This window comes from Vitis riparia, chromosome 18 (genome assembly GCF_004353265.1).
Source record: "Vitis riparia cultivar Riparia Gloire de Montpellier isolate 1030 chromosome 18, EGFV_Vit.rip_1.0, whole genome shotgun sequence".
In the NCBI taxonomy this organism is placed as follows: domain Eukaryota; kingdom Viridiplantae; phylum Streptophyta; class Magnoliopsida; order Vitales; family Vitaceae; genus Vitis; species Vitis riparia.
In genome coordinates, this window is record NC_048448.1 from 8,543,900 (window position 1) to 8,552,781 (window position 8,882).

Here is an 8,882-nt window from a genome sequence, read left to right on the forward strand (position 1 = left end):
ATTATTGTTATGCAGATAACGCTTCTACATCTAAAAATTCAATAAAAGGACACCGTGAAAGGGTTAAAACAAAACAAAGAAAAAGAGCAAGTCTGCAAAGCAATTAGGGCTGTGTTCTGAGCAGTCAAAACACTGGTTGATAACTGCAGGTTATTATTATTACAACTTAAATTCACAGCATTGTTTCATATTTTGATTGGATCTAGTCTTTATCAGCAACTGCGGGGAAAAGGGCAAAATGACATTTCAAGGGCAGTCGTTTAAAATAATTGCCCTGCTCATCTGCAGCTACATCAACCAGAGCCACCCATTAAGAATGGAAGGGAGAAGCTGAAGATAAGCTATTGGCTTCCCTGAACAGAGGAACTCCTCGGTGGTCTAATGGCAACTCCGACTGTTCGGCTCATCTCAGAATGCTTTATCAAACCAAAGTTCACTTCAGAAGAGACCAAGGAGCCCTGTTACCTCACACCATGGGACCTTGCCATGCTCTCCGTCAATTATATCCAAAAGGGCCCTCTCTTTAGCAAACCGGCCACCTCCTGTGGATGATCCACAAAACTTCATGGCAACTCTCTTGGACAGGCTCAAGGATTCCCTCGCTCTCACACTCGACCATTTCTACCCACTTGCAGGCCGCCTTGCAACAAAGAAGGAGGACAGTCCACCCTCTTACGTGGTCTTTGTAGATTGTAACAACAGTCCCGGAGCGAAATTCATCCACGCAGCTGCAGACATGACAATATCTGACAACCTTTCACCAATTTATGTAAATTAGGCAAAGTAGCAATTAACAACTAGTAGTTTAGTTTGTTACAACAGAACAACAACATTAGTTAGTTAAAACTCTGTTAGTCTCTGTTTTTCTAAACCCTGCTATATATAAAGCAGAGGTGTGTTGTATTGTCAAGATAATAAAAATCTCTCTCTCTTTTTCTCACTCTCTTCTTCTTCCTATCTTGGTATCAGAGCTACAGTGCTCACGCATCAATGGCCGCTGTGAATCAGACTACTGGAGAGGTGTTACATTCGGATCCTTCAGCTGAAGCTAGAAGAGGCAATCCGACGACCACGGACGAATCTTTGAGAATGGTAATAAGCCCTTTGAGTCAGCTTATTACGATGCGTCTGGAGGATGATAATTTCTTGATGTGGAAGTATCAAATTGAAAATGCTGTACGGGGTTATGGTCTTGAAGGCTTCTTGTTTGGAACAGAGCAAGTTCCACCAAAGATGGTCACTGATGAAACAGGGTTTTTGGTTCCAAATCCCAAATTCAGAGATTACCAACGCCAAGATCATCTGTTGATTTCTTGGCTTCTATCTTCAATCGGAAGTGCGTTCTTGCCTCAGGTTGTTGGGTGTTCTTCAGCTTTTGAGGTATGGAATACAATTTCCCAGAATTTCAATTCTCAATCTTCTGCAAAGGTTATGTTCTACAAGAGTCAAATGCAGATGTTAAAAAAGGATGGTCTGACTATGAGAGATTATCTTACCAAAATGAAGAATTATTGTGATCTTCTTGCTACTGCTGGTCACAAAATTTCAGACACAGATCATATACTTGCTATAATGCAAGGTCTTGGAGATGAATACGAGTCTGTCATTGCTGTTATCTCCTCGAAAAAGTCTTCTCCTTCTCTTCAATATGTCACCTCGACTTTGATTGCTCATGAAGGAAGAATTGCACACAAAATCTCTTCTAATGATCTTTCTGTGAATTACACCTCTCAGTATTCTAATAGAGGTTCTTCTTCCTCTTGGAATTCTAATGGCTACCCTTCTAGTGGTTTTCAGAATAGGAATCAATTTGGAGGAAATCAGGTGACTAGAGGGTCTTTTGTTCATAACAGAGGAAGAGGTCGTGGCAGAGCTCAAGGAGGAATCAAGCCTCAGTGTCAGCTATGCAATAAATTTGGTCATACAGTTCATCGTTGCTTCTATAGGTATGATCCAAATTTCCATGGGAATATGCCTGCTAATGGACCTACTTCTGGTGTTTTAGGAAGTGGTGCAAGGAATGGAGCATCTGGTTCAATTTCTAGTGCTGGAAATGTCAATCTCACTGAGTATGATGCTCAAGAAGATCAAGATTACTCAGAAATGGAAGCAATGGTTGCCACTCCTGAAGATCTTCAAAATTGTTGTTGGTTCCCAGATTCAGGAGCCACAAACCATGTTACTCATGATCTTGGCAACCTCAATTCTGGTGCTGAGTATAATGGTAACTCAAAAATCCACATGGGAAATGGGACTGGACTTAAAATTTCACACATTGGTTTATCTGTTTTTCCTTCTTCTTCTAGTCCAAATAAAGTTCTTTTCCTTAAAAATATTCTTAGAGTTCCTGCAATTAAGAAAAATCTGTTAAGTGTTTCTCAATTTGCTAGAGATAATAATGTTTATTTTGAGTTTCATCCAAAGGTTTGTTTTGTTAAAGACAAATCTAATCACTCTTTACTCTTGCAGGGCAATCTGCATAAAGGACTCTATCAGTTCAACCTGTCAAAGAAACTCTTTGGAAAAGCATCTGGTCTTTCTTTATCAAATGGTAAAAATGAACTTACATGTTGTAATGCTTCTCTTGTGCATAATGACAATTCTGATTTTCCTGAAAAGACCAATTCTAGTTTTCATGTTTTTGATCTATGGCATAAAAGGCTTGGTCATCCGGCCTCAAAAATTGTAACACAGGTTCTCAATGATAATAAAATTCCATTTTCTACCAAATCTGGTTCTTCAATTTGTTCAGCTTGTCAGCTCGGAAAAAGTCATAATTTGCCTTTTCCAATTTCTCAAACTGTGTATACTAAGCCTCTTCAGTTAGTTGTATCAGATTTATGGGGGCCAGCTCCATTTAATTCTTCTTATGGGTTCACATATTATGTTTCTTTTGTTGATGCATACTCTAGATACACCTGGGTTTATTTCTTGAAAACTAAGTCACAAACTAGAGAAGCCTTTTTAATGTTTAAAGCTCAAGCTGAACTCCAATTTGGTTGTAAACTCAAAACCTTTCAAACAGATTGGGGTGGTGAATTTAGAAGTTTGAAAACCTATTTTGAACAAAATGGTATAATACATAGGCTTTCATGTCCTCATACTTCAAAACAGAATGGCATTATTGAAAGAAAGCATAGACATATAGTGGAGTTAGGTTTGACTCTTCTTGCTCAAGCTTCTCTTCCACTTAAATATTGGCCTGATGCTTTTTCCACAGCTGTTTTTCTTATCAACAGGTTGCCTACTGAGGTCTTAAAGCAAAAGTGTCCCTATGAGCTTTTGTTTAATTCTAAACCCAATTATTCTCAGCTTAAGGTGTTTGGCTGCCTTTGTTTTCCTCACCTAAGACCTTACAATAAACATAAACTAGATTTTAGGTCCTCACCTTGTACTTTCCTTGGTTATAGTTCTAAACACAAAGGGTATAAATGCTTAAATCAGCAAGGAAGAATGTTTATTTCCAGAAGTGTTGTCTTTGATGAAACTAAGTTTCCTTTTGCAGATAAACTTCAAAAACCTGTTCAAATTGTTTCACATTCAACAGTTGGTCTTCCTTGCATTCCTTTAGTTAAAAACCTAGAGCCACTAAGTGTCAGTCCTTCACTGTCACTTCCCACATCTTCAGCTCAGTCAAGTCATCAACTTGATGAGAATCTTGGTTCAGACATTAGGTCTGTTCAACAAGATTTATCAAACACTAGTTCTTCTTCAACTGTGCCAATTCTAAATGAGTCAGCTTCCATACCTTCTTCTTCTAATCTATATGCTCTTCCTAGTACAATTCCTTTATCAAGAAATTCAGATGAACCAAATGAATCTATCAATACAAGACCAGTCACTTTACCACAACAGCCACATCATATGGTTACGAGGTCAAAGAATGGTATTTTTAAACCAAAAGTCTATACTGTTGATCTTAATGTTGAAGAACCTACTACTTTCCAGGAAGCAATCTCTCATCCCAAATGGAAAGAAGCAATGGATGAAGAATTTAGAGCTTTGATGAAGAACAAGACTTGGTCTTTGGTTTCTCTTCCAACTAACAGAACTTCTATTGGATGCAGATGGGTTTTTAAACTCAAAAAAAATCCTGATGGTTCTGTCTCTAGGTACAAAGCTCGTCTAGTAGCAAAGGGCTACTCTCAAGTTCTTGGTTTTGATTTTTATGAGACCTTCAGCCCAGTTGTGAAGCCTACTACAATTAGAGTTGTTCTTGCTATTGCTGTTTCTCAAAGCTGGTCTATAAGGCAGTTGGATGTCAATAATGCCTTTTTAAATGGTGAATTGCAAGAGGAAGTTTACATGGACCAACCTCCAGGTTTTGAGGGCAAAACCAATCAAGAACAAAAGCTAGTTTGCAAACTACATAAGGCCTTGTATGGCTTAAAGCAGGCACCTCGGGCTTGGTTTGACAAACTAAAGATTTCTCTTCAACAGTTTGGTTTTTCTTCCACTAAGTCAGATCAGTCCCTATTTGTAAGGTTTACCAGCTGTTCTTCTCTTTTTGTTCTTGTTTATGTTGATGACATTGTTGTGACAGGGAGTAGTAGTCAAGAGATTCATGAGCTTATCTCAAGGTTAAGTGGTTTGTTTTCCCTTAAAGATCTTGGTGAACTTAGCTATTTTTTGGGAATTGAGGTAAAGAAAACTACAGATGGTGGACTTCATCTTTCTCAAAAAAAATACATTCAGGATTTGCTCAAGAAGACTAAAATGGATGGAGCTAAGTCACTTCCCACTCCTATGCTTTCTGGTTTAAAACTTTCAGTTGGAATGGGTGATCCAATTGATAATTTTTTTTGAGTACAGAAGTGTTGTTGGAGCTTTGCAATACATAACCATCACTAGACCTGAGATTGCTTTTAGTGTCAACAAGGTTTGCCAATTTATGCAGAAGCCTTTAGATACTCATTGGAAGGCTGTCAAACGAATTTTAAGGTATCTCAATGGCACTACAGATCTTGGTATTGTGTTGAAGCCATCAGAAACTATGAATTTAGTGGGGTTCTGTGATGCTGACTGGGGGAGTGATGTTGATGATCGAAGGTCTACATCCGGGCATTGTGTTTTTCTTGGGAAAAGCTTGGTTTCATGGAGTTCAAAAAAAGCAGCATACTATTTCCAGATCTAGTACTGAAGCAGAATATAGAAGCTTGGCTAGCTTGACCTCAGAAATGTTATGGTTGCAGTCCCTCTTGTCTGAGCTCCAAACTAAGATGACTATGGTTCCTGTAATTTGGTGTGACAATATAAGTACTGTTTCCCTTTCAGCTAATCCAGTTTTGCATTCGAGGACTAAGCATATGGAGTTAGATCTTTATTTTGTAAGAGAGAAAGTGATGGAGAGAAAGCTGGTGGTCAATCATGTACCAACTGAGGATCAAGTTGCAGATGTGTTCACAAAGCCTTTATCTTTCAGATTCTTTGACAAGCTGCGTGAAAAGCTTAGTGTTACTTCTCTTGATCTAAAGAATGGAGATTAGGCTTGATGTTGCTGGGATGTTCTCAGGATCTCCTTTTGAGTGGTAAAAAGCTTGAATGATTGAAGTTTATGGTGGCAGGTTCAGTGGCTCATGGTGGCAGGTTCAGTGGCTCCCAGAGGCTTGCTCCCAGAGGCTTCATTTGAGGGAGCAAATTAGGCAAAGTAGTAGCAGGTTCAGTGGTTCCTAGAGGCTTCGTTTGAGGGAGCAAATTAGGCAAAGTAGCAATTAACAACTAGTAGTTTAGTTTGTTACAACAGAACAACAACATTAGTTAGTTAAAACTCTGTTAGTCTCTGTTTTTCTAAACCCTGCTATATATAAAGCAGAGGTGTGTTGTATTGTCAAGATAATAAAAATCTCTCTCTCTTTTTCTCACTCTCTTCTTCTTCCTATCTATGTACCCCAAGTTATCCAATCATTCTTTGATCATGATAGGGTGATTAACCACGATGGTCACACCTTGTCTTTGCTATCAATTCAAGTCACAGAGCTTGTGGACGGCATCTTCATTGGATGTTCCATAAATCACAGCATGGTTGATGGAACGTCTTTCTGGCATTTCTTCAACGCATGGTCTGAGGTATTCACTGCACAGGAGAAGAATAGTTCCATAACACTGTCACACCCACCCATCCTCAAGCGCTGGTTTCCTGATGGCTATGGTCCAATTACCAACCTTCCTTTCACTCACCATGATGAGTTCATCAGCAGATTTGAAGCACCCGTACTCAGAGAGAGAATTTTCCACTTCTCATCAGAATCAATAGCAAAGCTCAAAGCAAAGGCAAATGCACAGTGCAACAGCAACAAAATCTCCTCCTTCCAGGCATTGTCCGCACTTGTCTGGAGGTCCATAACACGAGCGCGCTGTTTTCCACATGAGCAGGAAACCAGTTGCAGGCTGGCCATCGGTAACAGAACAAGATTGGACCCGCCCTTGCCGGAGAACTACTTTGGGAACTCAATTCAAACGGTGAGAGGCATTGCCACTGCGGGTGAACTGCTTGAACATGATCTTGGGTGGGCAGCCTGGCTCTTGCACCAGGCTGTGGTCGGTCACACTGACAAAGCTGTGCGTGGCTGGCTTGAGTCATGGTTTCAATCCCACTTTATTTATCAGTTAGGCCTGTTTTTTGACCCCAATAGCGTAATGATGGGGAGCTCGCCCAGATTTAACAAGTATGGAATTGAGTTTGGATTAGGGAAAGGATTGGCAGTTCGGAGCGGTTACGCACACAAGTTCGATGGGAAAGTGTCATGGTACCCGGGACGTGAAGGAGGAGGAAGCATAGATTTGGAGGTGTGCCTTCCGCCAAACTCGATGAGTGCTCTTGAATCCAACCAGGAGTTCATGGAGGCTGTCTCTTTGTCCCCTCAGGTACTTTAGTTTTCATATCCGTAATATGCAGAAACTAATATCGTAAACTTCATCAGTCTCTTTTTTTCTGCTTCTTGCTTGAATAAACACTTGTATTTGTGCCAACGTCATTCATATATTGCAAATTCAGACAATATGACCGCCGCGCCGGGCTATAAGATAAGATACAGCTGTTGTACTACTTGACTGGTAAGAAAAAGCTTCCGTAAGAACTGGAAGACTCTTGTATGTACGGTAACCCTCTCTTCCGCTACTGGTGGACTGTTGCACAGAAAGGCCGACAGAAGCAACCTTTCTTAGCGCGCTTTTCAAGCGCTTGGCTTCTGCTAGCGGCGGGCGGCAACATCACACCCCAAGACTCCAAGGCCATGAGAATCCATTCTTTTGAACTTTATTTGCTAGTTCTCATCTGCAATAGCACCATGAGGTTTGGCATATCACCTGTTCATTATTTATATCAACAGTCCGCATTCATGGGAGAATGATTGCTCTTTTAGCAGCGCATCCCTCGCTCAATTCGTTCAACAACAAACTAGTTACTTGCATTATTTGAATATTACCACGTACTTGAGTTGGTTGATGTTTTCCAGTCCACTATAAATTTGAGATACAAAGGGAGTTTTCAAGGGAGTGAATGTCCTCTGTCCCCTACAGGTTCTCATAATGCAGGAAAATTGGATGGGAGAGTATGATGTCCCCACTTGAAGACATTTCCTATATTTCAAAATTTTTATTTTAAGGCATCTAGATCATACAGGTTCCCAACGAAATAGTATTTCCATGGATGATCATACCATACCGTTTGAAGGAAATGTAATCATTAAAACCAGGGGAAAAGTTACTTCAATGCCCAGTGACTTCTTTGTAAGAGACCTACTGGACATGGGCTACAATGCAAGTGGGGGCCTAAGAAAGACAACCAGAAAAAGCCTCGAGAAGACATGAAGTTAGCAGCTGATATTCAATCATCAGAATGCTTTCAAATTCGTGTCCTCTCAGAGCAAGAAGTTGTAGGGTTTAGCCACATGTTTAATACAGCGCCTTCAGGACAAAACGGATAATCTCAAATCATTAAAAGAACATAGCCACGATCACAGCCTTATTTAGATCCTCCAAAGCAATCTCATACATCTTTCAAACCCTTTGTTACCAAACTTTATATGCTGTCACAATTATTACTTGTTTCCTGCGAAATCAACTGAGCAATTCACAACCATTGTGCTCCTTTATTTCTTTTTCTTCTTTTTTTTTCTAGGAAAAAACAATAGAAAGGACAGGAAAATGCTGAAAATAGCTTCAGAAAGGAACAGATTTAAAGTAACTTTCAGCATTTTCTTTCCATTTCCATTCTTCTTCTGAGATTCGAAGGTGCACTAGAGTCAGAACCAGATAACTAAAATCTCACCTTTGCAAAATGTAATATCTTGGCCATATTCTCCTGCATTATTAAAATGTGTCTCTACATGTTAGAATAAAGAAACAGATTGGAAGCAAGGAAATCTACCAAGATGAAGCTGCACTGCGTAGCTGGTTAAAACTTCAACGATAATCCCACCCTTAACTTTAAAATACACTTGCTAGGCTCTTTTAATATATTTCTTTGCTTGCCTATAAAAAAAAAAAACCTTCAAAATATAGGGGCACCTACAAAAATTAACAAGACAAATTTGGAGGACATAAATGCTAACGGGTTGTGATTCATATAAGTTTGGTGGTAAAGAAAGTTGATGGTAAATTTAATAACGAAAATCTTGAACACAAGGGTGCTTGATGAATGAGCAGATATCAGAGCACCAATTACTTAGCCGTGTTGCAAATCACTTCAAAAAACGCTGAGGGGGAATCTGCCAATAACTACATGATCGTGCTGACTGATGAGGTGAACCCAAGCGTATGAAAAAATGTTTGCCAGAGGGCCCAAAAGATATCGTGGAATCAAATACTATATAGTCAGCAATTAAGAAAATCATCTCCTCTCTCGAGGACATTTTCTCATTTTTGGCCGTGTATATATATAT

General features: G+C 39.6%; 1 pseudogene; it reads left to right on the forward strand.

The window, feature by feature from the left end:
* The first annotated feature begins 153 nt into the window (after positions 1–153).
* Positions 154–7,122, forward strand: LOC117906581 (annotated as a pseudogene).
* Positions 7,123–8,882: the final 1,760 nt, after the last annotated feature.